The sequence below is a fragment of the Vombatus ursinus genome, unplaced genomic scaffold, assembly GCF_900497805.2.
Source record: "Vombatus ursinus unplaced genomic scaffold, bare-nosed wombat genome assembly UNPS02014945.1, whole genome shotgun sequence".
NCBI lineage: Eukaryota > Metazoa > Chordata > Mammalia > Diprotodontia > Vombatidae > Vombatus > Vombatus ursinus.
The window spans coordinates 3,044,439-3,068,099 of NW_020954723.1; the positions used below are offsets into that span (position 1 = coordinate 3,044,439).

The 23,661-nt window shown below is 39.7% G+C and overlaps 1 protein-coding gene across 8 annotated transcripts in view; it reads right to left on the bottom strand.

The window, feature by feature from the left end:
* Positions 1-23,661, bottom strand: part of LOC114030102 (sodium/calcium exchanger 3) — a 216,225-nt gene that overhangs the window by 186,533 nt on the left and 6,031 nt on the right. Inside the window, exon 1 of one of the 8 annotated variants that reach the window (XM_027844793.1) lies at positions 13,932-14,015. The exons of the other annotated variants lie outside the window; for them this stretch is intronic. The gene's annotated coding sequence lies outside the window, so the exon portion shown is untranslated. Of the gene's footprint in view, positions 1-13,931; positions 14,016-23,661 lie in introns of those variants that run through there. 8 annotated transcript variants of the gene reach the window in all.

A 23,661-nucleotide genomic window follows, 5' to 3' on the forward strand; every position in this document is an offset into this window, starting at 1 on the left:
GGAAGGAAGGAAGGAAGGAAGGAAGGAAGGAAGGAAGGAAGGAAGGAAGGAAAAAGAAACAAATCCGTTTAGGAGTTTTAATGGACAATATGAACAAAAAAAGTGTGACACGGTTGTCATAAAAGCAAACATGTGAGGCACAATGTCCAGAAGGAAGGAGGTGGTGGTTCCCTGGTCAGAGCACAAGTGGAATACCACACATCAAGTTTAGTTCTGGCTGCCACATTTTAAGAAGGACATTAGTAAGCTGGAGGACATCCAGAGGAGAGCAACCAGGATAGTAAAGGGCACCAAAACCATGTCATATGTTTAGCCTGGAGAAGAAATGATTCAGGATTAGCTGTCTTCAAGTATTTGAAGCTGTCATGTAAAAAAGGGATTTGATTTGTTCTCTCTGACCTCAGAGCTAGGAGAAATGAATTGAAGTTACAGAGTATTCAATTTAGGATGCACGTAAGAAAAAACTTCACAATTAGAGATACCAACATAGACTTAAAAAAAAATTATACCTAGCAAGTTCATGGTTTCATGAGCAATCTGCTTTTTTCCCCCTTCATTGTACATTTAAATGTTTGTGTTTATTGATTAAATATTGAGAAAGAATTTGTTTTAGAAAAACACAATTAGAGTCTTAAAAATGTCAAATGAAAATAGTAGGTTTTCCCTTATAAGAGGTCTTTAAGTGAAGGCTAAATGACCACTTATTAATGACAGTCTAGAAAGGGAGTTCCTGACCTGGGGTCCACAGACCTCCCCCGCTCCTAGGGGTGCATGAACTTAAAAAAAAGTTACATCTTTATTTTTGCTAATCTCTAACTAAAATTTAGTATTTCCTTCAATGATTTAAAAACAGTTTTCTGTAGCATTCACCAGAGTCAAAGGGGTCCATAACACAAAAAAAAAGGGTTAGGAACCCTTCTCATCCTGGAGTAGATTGATTTCTGAGGTCCCTTCCAAATCTGAGATTCTGTTATTTCTTTTTGTACTCAGATCAGTCTCTATAGATATACTGAGACCACTATTATGAGCTAAAACAACTGACTTGCAAGTTTATCGCTGAGGCCAGGTACAGATGAAGAAACCCAAGGAGGCAAGGCCATGTTCCCAAGTAACAGTTCAAGGTCTTAAGTAGTGAAGTAACCACGAAAGTAATCAGCCTGAGAGATGGTCCCCTCTTTACAGTGTTTCTCAAATCCAGCAAGTTTTTTGTGGCCATAAGACAGAGGGTCTCTAGACATCAATGTACTCAAAGGTCATTCTGTGACTCAAATTTAATTAAAGGGGATTGGAGAGCAGAAAGTGACGACAGACGCAAAGATTCAGCTTAGATCTTGGAGGATGAAACAGGTTTCCCTGTAAACTCTCTTAGCTTCTGCTCAAGGAGAAATTGCCTCCTTGACACGGTCGACTGGGCCAGGGTGCATACTGCAACTATAAAGGTCTCCCTCCTCCCACCCCTTAAACCCTGTGGATTAACTCAGTTTTATGTTTCCTAGAACAGCACCCAAGTGTGGACAGGCATATCACCCATTGGTCCCAAAGCTAGACACAGTTAATCCATCAGGGCTGTACTAGACCCTAAGGAAAAGGAGTCTGTATAAATGGAGGGTCAGGTTGAGAGATGAGAGAGACAGATAGCAGGACCCTCAGTAAGACAACTCACCACCACCACCACCACCACCACCACCACCACCACCACCAAAAGAATAGTGAGACCTCCCACAGCATGTTTCTATAATGAACATTGCATCACATAGTGATCTCATATGGCAGATGAACAAAGACAGATGCATTCACTCAACCCAGAGAGGAATGGGCAGGGGGGACAGGGAAAGGGCTTGGTATTCTTCTACTGGAAGACCAGTACCTCTTGAAAAGCCTGTGAGGTTTGACCACACCAAGCTGAGGGAATCTGAAGGCTGGCACACCAGGAGCAGTTTTCTAATCAAAGACAATCAACATAATAAGCCCAGAGGAGCAACCATGAAGGCTGACCAGGGTATGCATGGAGGCCATTCCCCAGTGTTCCTCACCAGTAAAGTAATATGGAGAACAGAGGAGATAAAACTGGTTAATTTAAGACAAAAACTCAGGTTCGCAATAAAAGTGTTTTGCTCTTGTTTTCCGGGAATGGTCTAATTCATCCTCTCTCTCTCCCTTTCTCTTCGCCTCACTTGGGATTTTACAATTATGAAATGGATGGGAGCTTGGAGATTATATAGTACCATACCCACATTTTGCAAGGAAATAAGTCCAGGTTGAGGCTGAGGAGTGGAAAAGGAGGCTTTTTAGGAACCTTCGATGCTTTAGGAAGACTGTGTCTGAGCTAAAAAGCTGAAGTGCTTTAGAATGATTCCATTACTAGGGAATTAGATGAAAAGGAGATTAGAGAGATGAGAAGGAAAGATCACAAGGACAAAGAAGATATTGTCCAAGTAAAGGAGGTGGGGTTTTGAATGTCTTTACAGAGTAGTGGAACATAAAGAAAAATAACCTTCAAGTACCCTCTTTCTTAGTCCTATCATAATGGAGAAGGGTGTTTGGCTCTGGAATGATGAGGGAGAGGCAAATAGTTAGGGCAAGAACTCTGCTCCTTCTGTTTTATCCCCTACCCAGGACTGAAGGCCAGTGCTACAAAGTGGTTCCTAGTAGGCTCTCAGCTGGGTCCAGGGACAGCCTTCTGTCTGTTTCTCCTCACTTGTAGGAGAAAGATGCGGGAAATGGCTGAGTGGTGGGGTCCTGCCTGTTCTAGGGCATGCATAGAAATCTTTCACAGTCTTGGGACTTTCGGAGATATCCCAGAGTGAACTCAAGTCCCTAAAGAGGGATAAGAACAGAAACAGCCCCAGGGAAGCCAGGAGCAGTACCAGAACAAATAACTATTTGTTTTACTTTGATGCCAGACTTTCATGCTCTGCAGGATACCCCTGAGATTCAGCCTAATTCATTCTCAGGAGCAGTGAGAATAATCTCTTCCCCATCAAAGAAATTTTGCTAGTAATTGAGATTGTTTGGTGTTTAGACATATCTCCGAGTTGATGTTGGATTTCCCCTAGCTGCCCATTTCCTGAGCGTACCTTTGCCTCGTAGCCATTTTTTTTCCCCTGACAAACTTACCCCAGCCTAAGTATACTTGTCCTAGGCTGCCTATCTCCTCATCACTTGTCCATACAATCATAGGATCCAAGGGCTGAAAAGGACCTTAGAAGTCATCGAGTTCTATTTATACCTGAAGCAAGATTCTCCTCAACAAAATCTATAGAAAATGGCCCTCAAGGTTCTATCTGAAGATCATCAGTAATAGCATACTCACTATCTCCTAAGTCTAGTGCATTTTTGGACAGTTCAAATTGTAAAAAAAAAAAAAAAAAAAAAAAAAATTCTCCTATATGGAGCCAGAATCAGCCTCAACGCAAGTTCTAACCATCACATTTAATTCTGCCCTCTAGCTATGAGCAAAACAAATCTAATCTCTCTTTTGCATAGCAATGTTTCAAATGTTTGAAAACAGATATCATATCCCACTGTAATTCTTTTCTTCTCCAGGTTAAACATTCCCGACTCTTCCCACGAATCCCTGGATGGCACTGTTGAGAATCTTCTCAACACACATCTGATATGGCCTGTATCTAGACGGGTTCTAGTTTCTCAATGCATTGTATTTCATTCAGTTCTGGACACTTCATTTTTAATGGGCACCGGCAAGCCAGAGTTTGCCTAGGTACATGCATTTGGGATATTGAAAGGATTCCAAATAATGCCAGAAAAAGATTGGTTGAAAGAACTAGGGAAGAAAAGACTGGAAACAGGTGGAACTTTAGAACTATTTCCAAATATTTCAAGGGTTACCATAAGGAAGTGAGAGTAGGGTAGTTCTTCTGGTTCCCAGTGGGGAGAAGTAAGACTAATAGCTAGTACTTACAGAGAGGCAGATTTCAGCTTAATATAATGAAAAACCTGAAAACAATTAGAGCTATCCTAAAGCAGAATGGTCTGCTTCTACAACTAAAAAATTCTGCATTGCTGGAGGCTGGACAGTCACTTTCATGGCAGTTGTATACATGGTCTGTACTAGGGCGTGGAAAGGATTAAAAGACCTTTGAGGTCCTTTCCAACTCTGAAATTCTAGGATGTGTGAAACACAGTGTAGCTCAAACATATACTGACAAGCTGGTGTCTCCCATCCTAAGGGATCCGGGGCAGCCAGCAGAAAACTACATCAGAGGAGAGCTTCTAAGCAGGAGAGAGAACCAGCTCCAAGCCAAATGCAGCAGCAGCCCAGAGTATGGTATGGATCTGTAGAATGTGCTGGCAGAGACAGAGGCAGATGCCATGAGATAAAGGTGCTGGGACTCCAGGGCAAGGCTGTGTGATCAAGTCGTGCAGGAGAGGCATGGGATTGGTCTTGGCTCTTTAGAGAGAGCAAAGCCTATTTGAGGAAAGCTTATCTCCATTTTTTAAAGGTTTATTTACCTTCCTTTATACTTTTTCTTCTAAAACAGTTTTATGATAAATGTGGTTAACTATTGTGTTGCTGACCTATGTATTTCATTACTCAAATGTAGCTGAGAAGGGCCATAAAGGAATTTCTAGGGGAAGAAGGGGACAAATTTTAATTTTGCATTATTTTGCCAGAGGACAATTTTTTTCTGACTGGGAGCTTAGAGCTGGGGGGAAAAAAAGGGGAGAATTACTGATGAATTTTGAATCGCATTGTTTTGCCAAAGGACCATTTTTTTTCTGCCTGAGAACTCAGAGCTGAAAAAAAAAGAGAGAGAGAGAATTACTGATTCAGTTTTACTATGTATCAAGGCAAAGGGAATCTACTTTCTTTCTCATTGTTTCCCTTGGCTGGTTTAAAAGAAAACCATTCCTCCAGAGGACAGTTGCTAAGGGAGAGTATGCAGAGAAAGTCATGCTCAAGGAGGGGATAGGAGGAGTAGTTTAGATCACAGGAGGGTGGAAATGAGGTTTTTTTTTTTTTTAAAGGAACAACTCTGCTCACCAGAACAGTTTAGCACCAACATCACTTCACCACTGCTAAAATACCAAATAGATTTGAATAGAAAATTTCAGATTCCAGCACTCAGAGTAATAATACAAGGAGACTATAACCTTTTTGGTCTGCACACTATGCTTTGTTAATGCATCCTAAGATTGCATTAGTTTTGTTTGGCTGGTTGGGGTTCTTATTGGGGTTTGGTTTGGTTTTGGCTGTCACCAAAAAAAAAAAAAACCCTATCAGCTTATACAGAACTTGTAGTCTAAAACTAAAACTCCATTTTCAGTCATATCTCTTCCATTCTATACCCCTCTGGCAGATATTGAACCTAGGATTAGGACTTTACATTTGACAAGATTAATTGGCATCCTTTTACATTTGGCCCACTGTTCTAGCCTTTTGAAGGTTATTTGGCTACTATCTGTCATCCAGCACATCACCTCTTTCTTCCAGCTTAGCATCAATGACAAATTGGATAAGCAAGCTAGATATACTTTCATCCAAATTACTAATTTTTTTTAAAAGTGACCTAATTAGAACAGAGCCCTGTGCCACTCCAGTAAGGACAATCCTCCAAGCTTATATCAATGAATCAAGCACTGATCTTTGGTGTCAGCGAATTCAACCAGTGATGAATCAGCCTAACTATGAAAGCTACTTGAGGGCAGGGACTGTCTCATATTTGTCTTTGTATCCCGAGTGCCTTTTAAATTTTTTCTTAAATTTCAGGGGTTGGGGGAGGAGTAGTGAAAGGAAGCAGTAAAAGGAAGAGATAATAAATTCTTGTAAAAATAATAGTAGGTGCTTAACAAATGCTTATAAAATAATAGTAGGTGCTTAATAAGTGCTTGTTAGCTGATTGACACTGTCATCCAACCCACATCTCTCTATCATGTCTTCATTCCCCTACTCTAGTGAACATTTTGAAAAATGAAATGATGTTAGTCTGGTATGTCTTAATGAAACCACGCTGCTCAATAGTAATCTTTTTCCTCACTGAGTGTTTACAAAAACATCTCTTGGAAAATGCATTCTAGGATATTGTCAGGAATAGTTTCAAGATCCTGTATTTTAGAGAATCTACATTCTCCTTCTTAAACACTGGGGCACTTGCCTATCTCCATTCCTGTGCATCATGTTTCGTCAGGGACTTTTGTAAAGTCCTGTAGAACAATTCGTTGTTCTTGTTGTTGAGTTGTTTCTGTGGTGTTCGACTGTTTGTGACTCCTTGTGGGATTTTCTTGGCAAAAATAGTGAAGTGTTTTCCCATTTCCTTCTCCATCTCATTTTACAGATGAGAAACTGAGGCAAGCAGGATTAAGTGACTTGCCCAGGGTCACAGCTAGTAAGTATCTGAGATCAGATTTGAACTCAGGAAGATGAGTCTTTCTGACTTCAGGCCCTGCACTCTGACCACTGTACCACCTAGCTTCCCTGGGAAAAAATATCTTTATTTTCATTAACCTCTAACTAAAATTTCTTATTTCTTTAATTATGAATATAGACAACAGACATTCAGAGAAGTGATCCATAGGCCTCACTAGACTGCCAAGGTGAATATAACACATAAAAAGTTTAAGAACCCCATACTTCCTTTTCTTCCTCACTGGAATCATTTATATTTGTGAATTTCATTCTTGAGAACATCTTGTCTCTTTTGAGTCAGTTTCTCCTATAGAATCTTGAATTGTGGGATCTTATATATGTTTTCCCTCAACTTTTTCTTTGGTGAAAAAATCCATTCTCCTCAAATCCCCATGTCAATTTATACCCAAAATTCTTCTCCTTAAAATACAGGGAGAACAAGAAGGCTTTAAGAGCTATGTGTTGAACTTACTACATACTTAGAAGTAAAAGCAAGCTCTACGTAATAGAGATTTGCCGTTTTACATACAATCATCCTGTTTGACTTTGTATATGGAAATATTGATTTTATTTGTTGTTCTCTAAGTTCAGAATAAGAAAAAACAAACATTCCCCTCCTTATCTGTTATGAATTCAAAGATTACATGGCCACTTCCTCCCAAGGCCCTTGTCATGTCTACTTGTCTATTTCAACAGTTAGTTGCCTTTTGCCAAACTGTAAGTGGGGGTAAAAAAAAAACCTGGTTCTCACATTGTTAATCTCCCTGGGCCATCTGCAGATTTGGTGTCTTCAATGAGGGTCTTAGCACCTAGTTAATTAAGTTCATTATTACTCTCTTTTTTTTTTTAAAGTCATTAATAGACCTGGTCTTAAAGCCAGGCCCACGACACATTTCCTGCCGCCTGTCACGAGCTTGTGTATCATGTTCCTTCTTTGCTTCTAAATCCGAGTGATGACATTGGTGTAGCGGCCAATCTGCATTCACTTTTTGGGCTGAGTGAGAAACTGTTTCAAAAGTGTCACCCGAGTACATACCAGTGACGTCAGCTGTCCTTCCTGTACGGAGTCAGGCTGTCCTCCCCAAACCCAAACATGTGCCTACAATGTTGGTAGAATGATCACTTTGCTCAGAAATGATGCCTCCTGTCAAAATTGCTGCAGAGCAACTTGTGATCCTCTACCCCAGGCTTGGGGAGCTCTTGTCTTAAGAGTCCTGGGAATGGAATGCAGGGGGCCCACAAAGGTGCACAATAAAGTTATTTCTGGGGCAGAGGCCTAAAAAAAGCTTCACTGAATGATTTGGCCTTGCACCATAGAATTTTGACTCTGAAAACTAGTCAATTTTAGCTATCAGATAAGCTTAATGGGGACTATATTGGATCCTGGTGATGGTCCCTGTCCAGGATGACTTAGACAATGGCAAATGGGAAACCCTCTGCCTCCACCATTACCCCACATTCAATCTCTTCATGCTTCTCTCTTTTCTAGAACGCCCATGCCTCTCTATGTCTTTGCATGTGGATTTTATCTTCTTTATTTCATATTTTAAAAATGAGAAAATCCCAGAGTTTGAAAGAGTCTCAGAGGATAGCAGTACCAACCTGTTTTCTAATGTGTGAATTCCTTCTATAACATCCCTGATAAGCGAGACTAAGAGATGGCATCCAGGTGCCCAGAGAGAAGGGAAAAGTTCATTTAACATGGTGGGATGAGTTCAGAGGACTGAAGACGAAGCACTCCACCTACTTCCCGCCAGCGAGGTGATGGACTCACAATGGAGAATGAAACATATTTTTTAACCATTGTCAATGTGGAAACGTGTTTTTCTGGGCTATGTATATTTGTTACAAGGGCTTTTTTTTTTCTTTTTTAAAAAGTTTCATTTGGAAAAACAGTGGTAGGGAAAGATGATAAATGTTTATAAAAAATAAATAATTTTTTGAAAAGATAAAATGGTAGGAGATTGAAGAAAAATGGGAGCCTGTGATTAAATTCACTACTATTCTCATCTTCTTACTCTAAACTAACAGGAAATCTACCCCATCCCCCAACTGGGAGATGGCTGCACTTCAGGGTTACTCAATCTCTTCAGATAATAATAGCCACATTCATATAGCACTTTCAAAGGTTAACAAAGGGCTTTCCTCATAATAACCCCAGGAAAAGGCTAGTGTAAGCATTACTCCATTCTACATATAAGAAAACTTATGATTATAGGTCCAGAACTGGAAAAGACCTCAGAGAGCATGTAATCCAACTCATTTTACAGATGAGGAAACTGAGGCCCAGGGACATGAAGTAACTTGCCCAAGGGCATACAAGCAGGAAGGGTCATAGTTGGGATTCAAACTCAGTTCTTCTGATGCTAACACCAGCACTCTTTCTACTCTCTCTAAAGAGCTCTGAGAGGGAGATTGCTCATTAAACTGGGCGTAATCTTTTATTATTGCCTCTCTGACCTCATATAGGCATCATGCCCTGTCTTCTTCTCTTCTTACCCCCCACCCATAACTCGCACCCCATTTACAGTCACTGAAATTCTTGGCACCATCCGACCCAGCAGCTGCAGGGAGTCATAACAAGCCTCTGCTAGATTTCTTCAAGTCACCTCCACAATGAAAAGCAAAAGACCCCCTACAGGAGCAGCAGCACCAACCACACTCCACTCTTCTGGCAGAGGCTTCAGAGACTCAGGGAAGGGGGACCAGGCTAGCTAGCTGGACTGGAAGAAGGGCTAAAGGAGCTGTTTTATATCTCATTTTGCACATGAAGGACTTGAGACCCACACGGGTAAAGTGAACTATCTGAAGTCAGATAGATAGTCTGAAGAGGGCTAGAATTTAAACCTAGATGTCTGTGCGTGTGGATTTTATCTTCTTTGTTTCATATTTTATGTTAAACCCCAGTATGTTAAACCCCAGTATGCTTTTTGCTTCATCATACAGCTCTGCATTTATCTGTATGTTCTCAGTCATGAAGTATTATTAGTGTCTGTCTTGGATTGTAGGCTCCCAAAAGGCAAGGGCCATGTTTAACTTACTAATATGTTGAATTTTAGAAGCTAAGAGGAAATGGCTAGTAAGAATCTGATTCTTAGGGAAGATAAGGTTAGGGATATAGCTTTTAATGCCACATAAAGGCTATTATTGATGCTTTAGAAGTAGATGAAATCGCCAAAGAAGAAAATACGTTACGAGAAAGGAAAAGGCCCAAAGACTGAGCCTTGGGGAAACTCTCTTTCAAGAAAGAGAAGGAAGGAAAGTCAGCAAAGGAGAAAGAGAGTGGTCATAAAGGCAAGACAAGAACCATGAGAGTATAGTAACAAGGAAGCTAAGGGAAGAGAAAATAAAGGTGTGGTCAATAGTGCCCAATGTGGCAAAGAGGTCAAGGAAGATGAGGACTGAGAAAAAAGGCATTGGATTTAGTTACTAGGAACTCACTGGTCATTTTTAAGACAGCAATTTTAGTCTAGCAGCAGGGACAGAAGCTACATTGCAAAGGGCTGAAGAATGAATGATGGTAAGGAAGTAAAGAAGCAAGTGTAAATTATTCTTTAAAAAAAAAGCAATGGCAAAAGAGAAGAGTAAGGTGATATGTGGATCGTGGGAATAGCAAGATGAGAGATGGGTTTTTTTTCTTTTTAGAATAAGAGAGACCTGAGCATATTCATAGGCAGAAGAGAAACTGGTGAAGGAGACTGAGGCGGAAATCATTAATCAATCAAGGTCTTAGAGAAGGTGGGAAGGGTTCATAGATCATCAGTTTTGATCTGGAAGAGACCTTAGAGTTCATCGAGTCTAACCTCATTTGACCTATAACCCCTCCCCACAGGGACATCGTCACGGAGATTTGGTGCCTCAAGAATACTAGCACACAAACATTACCCAGAGTTCCCTAAGTTTGATCTGGAAAAATAAGTCCCTACTATATCCCAGAGAGATCATACAAATGGAAAAAGGACCTACATGTACAAAAATATTTATAGCAGCTCTTTTTGTGATGGCAAAGAACTGGAAATTAAGAGGATGCCCATCAATTGGGGAATGGCTGAGCAAGTTGTGGTATATGAATGCAATGGAATACTATCGCGCTATGAGAAATGATGAACAGGCAGACTTCAGAAAAATCTGGAAAGACTTATATGGTCTGATGCTGAGTGAAGTGAGCAGAACCAGGAGAACATTGTACACAATAACAGCCACGTTGTGTGATGACTAATATTGATAAACTTAACCCTTCCTGGCAATATAAGGATCTAAGACATCTCCAAAGGCCTTGTGATGGAAAATGCTATCCACAAAGAAGAACGAACCATGGACTTCGAATGCAGATCGAAGCATACTGTTGGCTTTTTTTTTTCTTCTGTTGTGTTTTGTTTCCTCTTTCTTGGTGGTTCCTCCTACTGGTTCTAATTCTTCCTTACAACATGACTAATGTGAAAATATGTTTAATAGGAATGTATATATATAGCCTATATCAGATTGCACACCGTCTAGAAGAGGGAGATGGGGAGAGAGAGGGAGAAAAATTTAAAACTCAAAAGCTTACGGAAGTGATTGTTGACAATTAAAAATAAATTAATAAAAAATTTTTTAAAAAGAGAAAGAAGTCCCTACACTAAGAAGCCAAAGGGAAAAACAGGAGAAATAAGATTGTGAGCAATGCTGGTTCCCTATATTTTTCCTGCTCAGGTGGCAGGGTACTGAGATTCTGGGCACTGCCTTTGAAGCTGAAAGACAGGAAAGAGAACAGGACTGAAACTTCATGGTACAGCAGGAAAAAGGCAGGGCAAGAGCTATTGGATAGGCCAGAAGACTGGAGTTGGGGAAACTAAGAGAATCTAATTCATTCCTCTTCTCATCCCTTTGCTTTCCTAGATGAGAGAGACAGAGAAAGAGAAACACAGACAGAGATACCAGTTCCTCTTTACCCAGCTCCATTTCACTTCCTATTTCCCTTTTAAACAATGAGGGAAGGAGAAAAGGGAAGGTCCCAGCTTTTAGTTATCATGCCCTGCAAACTGAAATCTATTATTTTAAATTCTTTTAAATCAGAGATTCTTAACTTGTGATCTGTTCACCTGCTTTTGTTTTTAATATATTGATAACTGTATGTCAATACAATTAGTTTCCTTTGTAATCCTACATACTTCATTGTATGCATTCAAAAATACTCTGAGAATAGATCAATAAGTTTCACCAGACTGCCCAAGACATAACACAAAAAAGGTTACAAACCCCTGATTGAAATTCCCATTTGAGTGCCTATGATATTTTAAATTGCTGTTAAGGTATACGCATATTTACAACAACTTGTTTCCATATCTCTAAGTACATGGTTTGGGATTAAGAGAGGGGAAGTTAACTCAAAAGGGAGAGGAAATTTTCCTTAACACAGGCTGAAGTGAGGAGTAAGCCAATTAAAGAGACAATTTCAGCAATGTTAAGTAATCTATAATATGCATCCCCCACACTGCTTTAAACCCAGAAAGAAACCTAATAGGGAACTGAGTCAGTAGCAGTGATAGGTAAAAGTTGATTTGTTTGTTCAAGTAACCACCTCACGCAAAATATAGAGCCAATATAGTCCACCTGGATACATACAGATAAGGAAAGCAGAGAAGTTAAGTGATTTGGTGAATGTCCCACAGGTAAGTAGCAGGGTAAGGATTTGAACCCAGGTTTTTTGACCCCATATTCAGAATTTGTTCCATTGTACCACACAGAATGGGATCAAGGGCACAGGTGGAGAGATAAGCCTTGAAAAAGAGAGGATGGTTGAGGACACCTAGAAGTTTTGAAATGGTTGGGGGAGAGAGGTTCAGGGAGTTCACGACAAATGACCTTCATTTTCTAAGTAAAATTAGAGATAAGACCATCTGTTGACAGTTAAGGAGCAGGGATAGGCTTGAGATTAGACAATCAGAGAATTTTAGAGTTGGAAGGGATCTCAGAAGCCATTTTATTTAATCTATACCTGAGCAAAAATTCCCACACATACACACGCTATCCTGGACAAGTGTTCATCCAACTTGGCACCTTAAGAGTAGGGAATCTACCTCCAGTGCCCAGTATAGTACCTGACATACAGTAAGGTATTTAATAAATGTTTATTTGGTTGATTGGCACAGTCTCTGCTTGGGAATGTGATTGGGAGTTGATAAGATTTCTGAAAGAATTGTTTGCCAGAATCGAGGACCCAACTGAGATTAGGTAACATTAATTTGTAGTAGATAAAATTAGTTCAATTTGGGGACTTTTTCCAATTATATTCAATAGCCCAGGAGTAAGAGTAGAACAAATAGATGGTAAGAGATTAGCCATGGTTGGAGATTAGCACAGCAGTAAGAAAAGAAGTTCAAAGGGATGAAGGAGTCTATGGTAAGGGTAATAGTGTGATTGAAATGGCTGACTATGGGACCTAAACTGGGTAGGGAAGCAAGTAAAGCCAGAACAGGAACAATAAACTTTGCAGACAGGGTAGTTCCTTTGGCTCCACCAGACTAGGAAGCCACTGACTGGCCAGATAAACATCTGGACAAGAAAATATCATTCACCAGAGCAAGGACTGCCAGACACCTGGCAAATTCGAGCTCTGTTGCTGACTAAGTCACTCTCATTTGATAAGTGTAGCAGTGATGGTGTGGTGTTCTTACAATGTGTTGTAGGAGTAGGATTGGCATTCCCCCTTTCTTGCCCCCTACCCTTGTGTGGGTCATTCCTTTGTCATACCTTTGGCCACTCCCTTCTGGTATTACTTTCTCTCCAGCCACTCCTTCTACTCCTCACCTCTGAGAAGGGGTTTTCCTTTCAAAATGGAATTCAGAGTTGCAAAAACCTCAACTCCTGTCTTCCACCAGCTACTTACAACCTGCTCCCAGATAAATTGATTCTTCATTGCCTAGGGATAAAGGTTTTGGATTGTGTTCTCTCTCTCTCTCTCTCTCTCTCTCTCTCTCTCTCTCTCTGTCTCTCTGCCTCTCTCTGTCTCTGTGTGTGTGTGTGTGTGTCTCTCTCTCTTCCCCCCCTCCCCCCTCTCTCTCCCTCCCTCTTTCTGAGGAAGAGAAGGGATTTATGGGATATTGAGGAAGTTGAGAGAAAGCCTCTAGTTTGCCGTGAGTATATGGAAGGGTAGAGAGGAAAATAGGTGAAGTTGTCTGTAATAAGGATACAAAACAAACCATATTTTAAAGCATTAAGGGGGTTAGCTATTTAATTGGTGAATACTCTTTGTAAATTAATTATCCCCTTACCCCTAATTTATGTCATATAAGCCTGAGCTTTCACATAACAGTCTGCTTAATGTGGAGTGTATATATAGCAGTAAAATATTCTTTACCTAATAGGTGTACCATAAGGCTTTGAGTCTGACCAACTGGTACTCGCTTATGACTCACCTGGCATCAGCAGGTCCCCACAACTATGTCTGTAGTGTCCAGATGAGGGCCAAGGCACTTGAGTGAGGAACCTTTTTTAAAATGTTGCATTATTTGAATCAACAGAGAAATAACCCTCAGGGAAATGAACAGAAACTAATTAAAGGTGATAAAGAAAGCAGTCTTACCCAGAAATGGAAGGTAGAGGAGAAAGCCTCCTTGAGATGGATCAGTTTGAAATCCTGCATATTGAATTGTATGCCTGCTATCTGCTCACTGAGAATCACTTCAGTCTGGACATGTCCTCATGGGGCCAGATTTCTGACTGGCCAATTTGGAAAGGGAAGGAAGGGTAGAGAAGACGGAAGGAACTAATTTCTGTTCTGTCTTTATAGATGATTATTACAGAAAATGGTTAGAGGTCATTGCTGAATCTATAGCTTCAAAAGAAGAGTCTCTCTTCCCTCTATTTACCCCAGCCTGCACACCAATCTTTATAGCAATAAAGCTGGAACCTCCAGAAAGGATCTGAGAGTACCCTTAGCTGTCATTGTTTCTCCAGGCTAATGATGTGGTATGACATAGTGGACAGAATTCCATGTGACTATGAACAAGTCACATAACCACTTTGTACGTCTCAGTTTCCTCATTTGTAAAATGAGGGTGAAAATATTTGTAGTGCCTACCTAACAAATTTGTTGCAAGATAAAATAAGATAAAGTATGAATAAAAATCCTTTGCAAATTTTAAAGTGCTCCAATTACTATTTCCAGAACTAGGGTCCAATGGCCTCAAAGCCATAGACAAACCACTAAGTGCTGGGAATGACCATGATAGTTATTCACAAAGCCACTTCATCTGCTTCTATATGTAATTACACAAAGTCAACCCATACCCCTTCACAGTTTACCCACAACTACACTCAATATCATTTTGGCCCTGCAGTATAATCTGCTCAGACTCAAACAACTGCTTCCCCAGGACAGGTTGTCAAAAAATAGGACCGTCTGTCCCAGCCAAATAGGGAAGTCTGATCAAGGTCACCTTAGCATTTCTAATTCTTTCTACCTTAAGCTTCCCATCTGTTATTTGAGGAGATAATTTGAGGAGTAGAAAATCAAAACAGACTATATCTGAGAAAACCCTTGGGTGAAAACCACTATGTAGATGCCACCCAAGGGGCATCATTTTAGTGGCTACTGAGTAGTGGGACAAATAAAGGGTGGTCTAAGCTTTAGAAAGGCTACTTATACTTATCATCCTGAATCTACTGCAAATTTTTGCTTCTTTATAACTTACCCCTAATATTCCTTACTCCTAAAGCACTCTTTAAGTTCTGCCTTTGGTATATGTTGTATGGAGTTGACATAATGAAATAAACACTAGCATCATGCCATTTTATTTTTCCAGCAGTGGTCCAAATCATCCACATTCTCTCAGTCTTCCAGAACTTAGCACAATGCCTGGCACACAGAAGGCACTTAATAAAAGCTTTTTTACTTGACTTATAAGAAACTCAGGGTAGTATAGTAGAAAGGGTGGTGGGTTTGGGATCAGGTGACCTTGGGAAAATTAATTACCTCTTTTCCTCATCAGTAAACTGGCTAGCTGAGGCTCATCAGAGCCTCCAATGTCTCTTTCAACTCAAAATTGTATGACCATATGGCAAATTTTGGAAAAATAGCTATCTTTAATTAAAGACAATACATGTGGCCATGGTTCTTCTTATGGGAAAGTAGCAGGGTATATGGTGACAAAAACCAGGACCTTTGTCTCATTAGTACCATATTCTAACGAGCTGAGCTAGTCTGACTAGACCATACACCCCAGAGGCAGTGGAAAGGGTGTTGGAATTGAGGTCCTAAATTAGTTGTTTTTCAATTGTGTCCAACTCTTCATGACCCCATTTGGAATTTTCTTGGCAAAGATACTGGAGTGGTTTGCCATTTCCTTCTCTAGCTTATTTTACAGATGAGGAAACTGAAGCAAACAGAATTAAGTGACTTACCCAGAGTCACACAGCTAGTAAGTCTGAGGTCAGATTTGAACTCAGGAAGATGAGTCTTCCTGAATCCAGGCCAAGCACTCTATTCACTGCACCACTTACCTGCCCAGAGGTCCTAGGAACTTGAGTTCAAATCCGGACTAAGCTATTTGATACTTGTATGACAATTTCCTCATCTGTACAAGGAAGCAGGTTGGATATATGACCTTTAAGGTACCTTACAGTATAAATCTATGGTTCAACAACTGCTGTATCTATGTCAATAAGACAAGTTGAAAAAATAATAACATTCCATGTTTTCATTGAATAATAATGATTTAACTTTGCACTTTAATAGTTTGGTAATCGGCCTGTTCATCATTTCTTATTGCACGATAGTATTCCATTACATTCATGTGCTATTCCCCAGTTAATAGGCATTCCCTCAATGTCCAATTCTTTGCCACCATAAAAAAAGCTGCTATAAATATTTTTGTACATGTGGGTCCTTTTCCCTTTTATATCATCTCTTTGGGATAAGACCTAGTAGTGGTATTGCTAGATCAAAGGTTATGAAAATCTGGAAAGACTTACATGAACTGATGCTGAGTGAAGTGACCAGAACCAGGAGAACATTGTACGCAGCAACAACATTGTGTGGTGATCAACTATGACAGACTTAGCTCTTCTCAGCAATACAAAGATCCAAGACAGTTCCAAAAGATTCATGATGAAAAATGCTATCCACAGCCAGTGAAAGAACTACGGAGTCTGAATGCAGATCAAAGCATACTATTTTTACTTTTTTTGGTTTTAATTTTTTCTTTTTTGTGGTTTTTCCCTTTTGTTCTGATTCTTCTTTCACAGCATGACTAATGTGGAAATATGTTTAACATAATTGTACATGTATAACCTGTATCAGATTACTTACTGTCTTGAGGAGGGGGGAGTGGAGGGAAGAAAGGGGAGGAGAAGGAGGGAGGAAGAAAAAATTGGGACTCAAAATCTTATAAAAATTAATGGTGAAAACTTTCTTTATATGTAATTGGAAAAAAATAAAATACTGTTAAGTGGAAAAAATAACTTGGTAAATGAAGGTCTTCTTTAGGAGCTCCTTGTGCCAATGAAATAATAGGACTGGTTTAAAAAAAAACTTACATAGTACTTTAATATTTAATTTATATTTTTTTAAATTTATATATATACAGAGAGAGAGAGAGAGAGATTCACCAAGTGCTTTATAGTCACAAATCATAGTGGTGAGAGGGACCTCAGGAGGCTATCTGACCTAGCTCCTTTTTCAGGTAGCTAAAATGTGATTTTCTCCTAGCCATTTCCAAGCCATCCTCCTCATACGCCTTGGATCCTGATTCTGAGACCCTGGACTCTGATAGGCAAGTTTTCCACTTAGCTTGCCCAGTACCAGGCCACCACACTGTTCCTGGCTATTTCCAGACCTTGCCACCCTACATAAAACCCTTCTCTTTTCTAGTTCCCTTTCGATCCTGATGTCTTCCTCCATTAGAATGTAAGCTCCTCAAGGGTAGGATCTGTCTTGCTTGCTTATAACTTACCCCTATCATCTTATCACTATTCTGATACTCAACACATTCTGCTTAGCACAGTGCCTGGCACACAGTAAGAGATTAATAAATGCTTTTTCATTCATTCATCTCCTTTTCACAGATGAGAACACTAAGGCTCAGGAGAGTTATAACTTTCCCAAAATCACACAGCTAATTAGTAACAGCTCCAAGATTAGAAAAAAGTGTTGGTTCAGAAGTCAGAGGACCTGGGTTAAAAAACTGCCTCTGATACATTCTGCCTGTGTGAGCTTGGGCAAATGATTTTACCACTCTGAGACTCAGTTTCCCAATCGGTAAAATGAGGAGGTCGAGCTATATGTCCTACATGACATCCCTTCCAGCTCCAGCTCTATAATCTCTGATAAGGAAGCACTCACTACCTCCCAAAGTATTCCTGTCCTTTCCACTGAGGTTTTCTGCCTAATGTTCTTCCCAACAGATTACAACTTTCCTTCAAAACACTTCAAGGACCTTGTCTTACAAGACAGTAGAATGTTCCTAAAAGCTGGTAAAAGCTCAACATTTCCATTTTACACACAGGGAAGCTGAGGTACTAATAAGGAAATGGTTTAGCCCAAATTTGCCTGGTTTATTCTGCAGTAGAGACAGGAGTAGACAGCAGGAGGGTTCCATTTTGCCGACGACCATTCAATACTAGCCCCATCTCTGCTTTCTGAAGCCGATCAGATGAACCAGTGAGCAGGTGGCAGGCATATTTGCTCCTCCCCCACTGACATCTTTCATACAGAACACAAACCCTGGACCTCTATGCCCCTTGCTAGGGAGCTCTAGGGGTGCAGGCATAAGCCTGCAGAGATGGCACTGAGCTTAACAAGGACTTGCACTATAATAGATAGTAAGCAATGAAAGCAGAGATTTTCAGCTTTACACGTCACACTGGCTAGCAGCATTTCTTTTCATCCATTTCTTCCTCTGATTAACCCAAAATGATGCTAAATATGGAGTAGAGGAGAGAGGACTGGATCCTGAAATCCAATTTAAGTTAGCTGTGATGAAACAATCTGGGAGCTTTCTGTCTGACCCATTCCATGTTCCTGTCTTCGCCAGAATCCACCCATATGCTACATCACCCATTCTGGCAGAGAAGAGTTCTGAAAGGAAGGAAATCTGGGAAGATACTGATGAGGAAAAGGAATAGCCCCCTCAAGGTGTTCAGAAATGATATAGCTTGCAGTAAAGATATTAGACCTTTCTCGGAAAGCACAGAATAGAAATAGCAGTAGTCCAAGCCTTGGTTTTCAAAGTCCCAACCTGTGACCCCAAAGGACACAGAGAACACAGGTCCTTTTTGGCAAAATGTCAAACGATGTGCCCAGATGAATATTGTGAGCCTGTGCCTTGACACAATGCTCCACAACATGACCATTCATTCAACAAATATTTATTTAGTTCCTACTGTGCTCAAGTATATATTAGAGAAGAAGAGTTAAGGGAGAACAGCAGATATAACTGGAATAGCTTAATGATCTCATCACTTCCCAGGGGTTTAATGATCAACTAAGCGCTGATGATTCCCAGATATATAGTTACATATATAATATATACATATACAATGTATCTCCAGGCTTAGTCCCCCTCTTAATTTTGTCTTTTAACACCAATGACTGATTGGACATCTTCAACTGGGAGCCCTGTAAAGTTCTCAATCGATCAATCATCAACAAACATTTACAACCTACTATACTCAGGCGCTGTAACTAGATGCTCTTAAACTCTATATTTCCAAGAAGGAACTCATTACCTTCTCCTCTAAATCCACCTTCCTCCAAATTCCACCCTCCTTCCAGTCACTAAGATGTATAACCTTGGGTTCGCTCTTGATTCTTCAGTCTCCCCTCACACCCCTTTTATCCAACTAATTACCAAGTTTTGTTGATTTTACGTCCAGAACATCATCTCTCATGCCATTCCCTTGGCTCAACTCCCATGGTCTCATCTCAAATCCCTTAGCACCTTTCACCTGGATTCTTCCAACTGCCTTCTAACTAGTCCATTGCTTTCAGTTTTTCTACACCTCAGAACGTCCTCCACACAGTTGAAAGCAATCTTTCTAAAGCATTTAAAATCATTTACAATCTGACTTCAGCCTAACTTTCCAGGCTCATTATATATCACTCCCCATCATGCATTCCTCATTCTAGCCAAGTTGGTCTACTTGCCACACTTAAAACTCTTCATCTTATCTCCTGCCTTGTCCCTCAAAACTGAAAAAGACTCCCTCTTCACTTCTGCCTTCTCAATTGCCTAACTTCACTCACAACTCAGCTCATTTGCCATTTCTTATTCAAGCTTTTTTCTGAAAACGATAGTCATTATTTCTTTCTCCTTTTTCCACAAATTATCCGGTATATATTTAATTAGTTTACATGCGTAAATTATGAAGTAGTTGATAGGGCATAGGACTTGGAATCAGGAAGCCCTAGGTTCAGATTTTGCCTCAGAAACTTACTGGTTGCTATCTTGGGGAGTAGGGAGGAGAAGGAAGGGGAGAAAATTATGAAGTGAATGTTGAAAACTAAAAAATAAATAAATTTAATTTAAAAAAAGAAATGTACTAGTTGTGCGACCCTGGGCAAGAAATGTAACCTCTCTGAGTCTCAATTTTCTCTAGATAATGACCACAGCTATCTCACAAGATTGTTATGAGGATCAAATAAGATGAAATGTGAAAAATAGCAAACCTCAAAATGCCGTCTAAATTTGTTGTTGTTATTATTATCATGGTCCCCTTGTAGAATATGAGCTCCTTGGGCAGTTTTGTCTTTGGATTCCCAGCACCTAGGAAAATGTCTTGCACATATGAAAATAAATGTTGGGTTAGATTGAAAGAAACTCCATGGATTTTTCTAAGGCTTGGGGAAAACAGAAGACAATTTTGTCAGAAATCGGAATTGAGATTGCTTACTGTCTTAAAGAGGGGGAGGGAAAGGAGGGAGGAAGAAAATTTGAAACTCAAAATTTTATAGAAATTAATGTTAAAAATTGTCTTTACATATAACTGGAAAAAGATACTATTAAAATTTCTTTAAAGAAAAAAGAAATCAGCATTGAGGTGGGGGTAAGGGAGAGAAATTCAAGAGATAAGCCTAAGGAAATAGAAAATGATTTATATCTATTTTCTCCTTCTTTTGAAAAAGTGTTTGGGTTGTGCTTTAGCAAAGTCCTCCCTTTGTCAACCTTTCCTGTTTTCCGTCCATTAGGAGTTGCCTGAGAATAGATGTCTGCATTTGTATGGCTCCCTACAGACTTTTTTGTAGGAACTTGATTTATATTAATATCATTTAATTTCCATTAATGTTTTAAATGTTGAAATATGGAAACAGATCACATTATTGCTTGATTGCTTTCTAGATTCCATTTATACTTCAATCAAAGTCATCACTTAGAGCCATGTGGGAGGTAAACCTACAGCCCAACCAACCTTGGGGAGACCTTGGTTTCTTGTTTCCCAAGACTGGCCCAGGGAACTGACACTGGTTAGATCAACACAATCTGCTGTTTGTATTGTTATTGTCATATTGTTTTCTTTTTTCTTCTGTTCTGAATTCATTCCAGTAATGGTCCCCTCTCACTAACTAAAAGGATGGACACATCTGTCCTTCTCACCTCACCAAATAGAGAGGCATCTCTGATGTTATGAGAGAATCACTGCTTACAGAATCCAACTGAAGGGGAGCCCTAGGTCTTGTTGAAGACTAGGCAAAGCAAAACAAGGGAAAGGAACGTGAGTTTGGCCAGAACTCTCAGAAGACTAGGACAATCATGGCTATTCCTTGATTCTTCAAAGATAGTGGGGGAAAGAACTATAAACATTGAGTGTGTTCTACCCATTTTCAAAATACCAGATCAATTCATCTAGAAAAGCAGCCAAATCAATTTAACTAAAACAATCAGACAGGTTGTCTTCATTTTTAGCTAATTAGACTAGATATTTTGACCTCATATAGACACCACCCAGGATGCCAGTGGGAGCAAGAACATTAGATACTTCACTGTCGCAGCCAAGAGGGCCTAGTGAATAAACACTGCTATTCAGCATTAGGGAGCTCCTAGAAAAAGGATCTGGGTTTCAATTGGGCGACCAATGTCACCACACAGTCTCAGTTTCTTCAATCATAAAATGAAAGAGTTAGACTAGATGATTTCTAAAGTCTTTTCTAATTCTACATCATTCCATGATCATATCTGATGAATTCTAGAGGGTTGGGAGCCAAATAAGTTTCCTGTGCTCTATTCACGTTTCTTAGTCTGGTTTGGTTTCATTTTTAAGACTACGGGAAATTTCTTCCTCTTCTTGTGCCTATTTGCTAATTTCAGAAATGGTGCACATCACTTTCTGTTTAGAAATAAAGGATTAGAAACCATTAGGCCTGTATTCCAAAGTGATAAAAGAAACAAGAAAAGGACCCATATGTACAAAAATATTTATAGCAGCTTCTTTTCATAGTAGCCAAAAGCATAGCTGTGCCCACCTATGAGAGACTGACTAAATAAGTTGTGATAGATGAATATAATGAAATATTATCTCATGAGAAATGATGAAATGGACAGTTTCAGAGGAAACTAGTAAGACCTCTATGATCTGATGCAGAGTGAAGTTAACAGAACCAGAAATATAACTTATACCCTGACATTATAGAAAAAAACAGCTTTGAAATGCTAAGACATAACTATGTGGACATGGCATCATGGGAAATTGTTTTGCTGGTCTGTTACTTTTGCTTTGTCTTTGTTGTGACGGTTTCACTTTTTGTTGTTATTCAACTGAAGGATGGGGAACAGTGAGAGAGAAAGATAATATTATAAAAATAAATAACTTTTTGAACGACTAATTATCATTAAAAAAAGGAATTGGAAACAAAGTAGATGCCCATCAGCTAGAGAATGGCTAAACAAAGAGCATACATGAATCTTACATCTATGAACATCACTATGCCATAAGAAATTATGAACATGAGGAATACAAAGATTTACGTGACTTGATGCAAAGTGAAGTATACTGAACCAGAAAAACAATATACATAATGACTGTAACACTGTAAATGGGGGGGGGGGTCCTAAATACCATGCAATTTTAATGAAAAAGTTTGGCCTCAAAGAAGAAATGAAAACGTTTACTTCCCTCTTTCTTTGCAGAGGCAATGGACCAGAGACCAAGCATATTTCATATCTTATCAGACTTGGTTGATACAGTGGTTAATTTTCCTTAATTGATTTTCCCTTCTGTTTCTTATTCTTTGTTACAGGAGATGGTTCTTTGGGTAGAGGAGTTTGAGGTATGTATATGTATTTATAGAAATAAAGGTGATTTAAAGACAAAAGATTTTTTTAAAGTGCTATGTTTTAAAAAATGGGGCTGATTATTGAAGCATAGATCAAGATGTATCAGGAAAAAGCACACTGAACATGGGACTCAGAGGCTGTCACTTAATACCTGTGTGACCTTGGCCTCATTTTCCTCATCTGTAAAACGGCAGGTTAAACCAGATGACTTCTAAGGCCCCCTTGCAACTCTAAATCTATGATCCTAAGAGTTTTTATTTTTTTTCACCATTTTTTCCAGAAAAAATGTCTAAAAGAGTTCCAAAAGCACCTCATCTTGAATCTACCTTCCTTCAGCATCTAGATCATCAACAAAGACGGTATCCACGACCTGGACACCGTCGTCCTTCCCAGGAGGAGTTGCTAACACCACACCACTCCCAACCATCCCACCTACCAATTTACCTCCTTGTGACTGGTTCATTTATTATTGTTTTCTACACTTTTGAAATTCACCATTCACAGAGAATCAGATGTCAATAAGTTGGATACTGACCAAAAAAAAAAAAAAAAAAGGCAAGGGCACCCAAAAGGGAGGGAACATGATCTCCTGGGAATTTCTAGTCTTCAATCACAGAATCATAAGGGTTAAAACTCAGGGAAACCCTAGAAAAAGCCATCTGAAGTCCAATCCCCTCACTTATAGATGCATCCCAAAGAGGTGAAGTAATTGGCCCAAGGTCACACTAATAGTGAGTGACAGGAACAAGATTTGAAACTAGATAGTCTGACTCCAAATCCGTATTCTTTGTACTATATTATGCTGCCTCGCCCAGAGCCCTGCTCAGAAAAGCCTCCACCTGACCCTAACATCTGGTACAAAGCCAAGAAAGTCATCATCTGCCATTCCGGATGTCAGTGATCAGAATGCCATTTGTCTCTTTCCAACCGAATCACCAGCTCACATAACTGGGATATTTGTTATACAGGGTGATCTGGAGCCAAGAACCACCTGATATATGAGGAGATGTGTGTGTGTGTGTGTGTGTGTGTGTGTGTGTGTGT